The sequence below is a fragment of the Myotis brandtii genome, unplaced genomic scaffold (genome assembly GCF_000412655.1).
Source record: "Myotis brandtii unplaced genomic scaffold, ASM41265v1 scaffold5, whole genome shotgun sequence".
Classification (NCBI taxonomy): Eukaryota; Metazoa; Chordata; class Mammalia; order Chiroptera; family Vespertilionidae; genus Myotis; species Myotis brandtii.
In genome coordinates, this window is record NW_005369060.1 from 1,816,118 (window position 1) to 1,818,612 (window position 2,495).

At 50.0% G+C, this 2,495-nt stretch overlaps 1 pseudogene; it reads left to right on the forward strand.

The window, feature by feature from the left end:
- LOC102251054 overlaps positions 1 to 2,158 on the forward strand; it is a 2,812-nt pseudogene extending 654 nt beyond the window's left edge.
- The last annotated feature ends 337 nt before the right edge of the window (positions 2,159 to 2,495 follow it).

Genomic DNA, 2,495 nt, shown 5'->3' on the forward strand with positions numbered 1-2,495 from the left:
GTGATGGGGCTGGTGCCTTCCCCTGATCAGCCCGTTCGACTCCCACAAAGGGTGGCCAGACTGTGGCTTAGGCCCACTCCCCAAGGGAGCAGGGAGCAGGTAGTAGGACATCCCCTAGGGCTCCCAGTATGTGATAGGGGGCAAGCTGGGCTGAGGGAACCCCCTCCCCAGTGCACAAATTTTTGTGCACCGGGCCCCTAGTCTATAATAATAAAAGCATAATATGCTAATTAGCCAGGGCTTCGAGGGAAGCCTGGGTCCTGGGTGCCGGAGGGAAACCGGTGCTGGCAGCCGGGGGAAGGAAGGCCTACTCTTGCAGGAATTTTGTGCATCAGGCCTCTAGTTGGTTATATAAGCCAATTGCTTTTAAAACCTAAACTGTAAAAGATTAAAAACTGAGCAAATAAAGCTCAATAAAACCTATGGATGGATTGAAATGCTTCAGGGGAATAGCAGATTAAAAGTATAAAAGTATTTATTGTTCTAGATGGATTCAATGTATTTACTATCATTAATTCAAGTAAAAGAGAGTTTGTGATGAATATGTGAGGAAAGAAAAGCAAAGAAATATAGCAGAAAAGTCCCAAACATAACTGTCTGTTCAATTACCAGATTATATCACTGACTCCATTTAAATACAAGTTTATTAAGTGTTCAAGAGAGTTTTACCAAGCAGCTTTTTGTCTCCTCAAATCTCTGCTTGGTTTGGCCCCCTTGCCTCCATTCCAACCTCCACCATCTCCATAAGGGAGACCCAGAAAACCTACGGGTGTCTATCCCTGGCCCCCAGGCCTTCAGCAGCCACTCCTACTCAAGTGGGCCCTGCACCTGCATCGGCTCCTTGGCCTTTTTCTGGGTGGGCGTGGCTACCGGATTGGCCTGGGCACCAACATGAATCTGAACAGGGGCTATGGCGGGGCTGGGAGCAGGGAGCATCACAGTTGTCCAAGTGAAACAAAGCATGCTGAGTCCCCTGAAGCTGGAGGTGGACCCCAACATTCAGTCCATGTGCAACCAGGAGAAGGAGCAGATCAAGAGCCTCAACAAGTTTGCCTCCTTTATTGATAAGGTGCGGAGCCTGGAGCGGAAGGATAAGATTCTGAAGATCAAGTGGAACCTCCTGCAGCAGCAGAAGATGACTCACAGTAACATGGACAACATATCCAGAGCTACATCAACAACCTTCCACGGCAGCTGAGAAATTGAGGCTCGAGGCAGAGTTTGGCAATATGCAGGGGCTGGTGGAGTACTTGAAGAATAAGTATGAGGATGAGATCACCAAGAGCACAGAGATTGACAATGAATTTGTCCTCATCAAGATGGATGTGGATGAAGCTTACATGAACAAGGTAGAGCTGGATCCCACCTGGAAGGACTGACTGTTGAGAACAACTTCTACAGGCAGCTGTATGAAGAAGAGATTTGTGAGCTGCAGGTCCAAATCTCTGACATGTCTGTGGTGCTGTCCATGGACAACAACCACACACACCCTGGACCTGGATGGCATCGTTGCTGAGGTCAAGGTCCTGTCAAGATCGCCAACTGCAGCCAGGCCAAGGCCGAGACCATGTACCAGGTCAAATATAAGAAGCTGCAGACGTTGGCTGGGCAGCACTGGGATGACCTGCATCACAGGAAGACTGAGATTTCTGAAAGGAACTGAAACATCAGCCCACTCCAAGCTGAGATTGAGGGCCTCAAAGGCCAGGGGGCCTCTCTGAAGGCCACCTTTGCTGATGCCAAGTGTGGGGAGCTCAGGCCAAAGTGGTTGAGCTGGAAGCCACTCTGAGGGCTGCCAAGCAGGACATGGCCCAGCAGCTATGTGAGTATCAGGAACTCATGAATCTCAAGCTGACCCTAGACATGGAGATTGCCACCTACTACAGCTGCCGGAGGGCGAGGAGAACCGGAGGGAGTTGGAGTCTGGGACGCAGAACATGAGTATCCATACCAAGACCACCAGCGGCTACTCAGGAGTGCTGAGCCCAACTTACGGGAACCTCAACTATGGACTGGGCTTCCAGGCCAACTTGGGTTCTGACAGGGGTATGACTCCTTCAGCTACACCAGCACCAGCTCCTCCAAGACAGTGGTTGTGAAGGAGATTGAGACCCTCCAAGGGAAGCTGGTTTCTGAGTCTGATGTCTTATTCACATGAAAGACTACTGCAGACCCTCCTGTCCTCGAGCCTGTGCGAAAGGAGCCTTGCAGAGGAGCAGTGGACACAGGAGACCTGCCTGAGGCTCAGCCCCAATCTTCAACTCGCCCTCGGGGTGAGGGAGTTTACTGTCTGGGGACTGCCTCTTACCCATGCCCCCAACTAAAAGCCAAATCAAGTGTTTTTTCCAAAATAAAGTCTCAACTGGCTCTACCAACCCTAGAGAAAGAGAGAGAGAGAGTTGTACCAAGAAAACTGCAAACTTGTGACTATTAGTGATATAAACTGACTCAGGCTTCCAAACTTCAAGGGATAGGAATTAGTCTTCAAAAGCCAC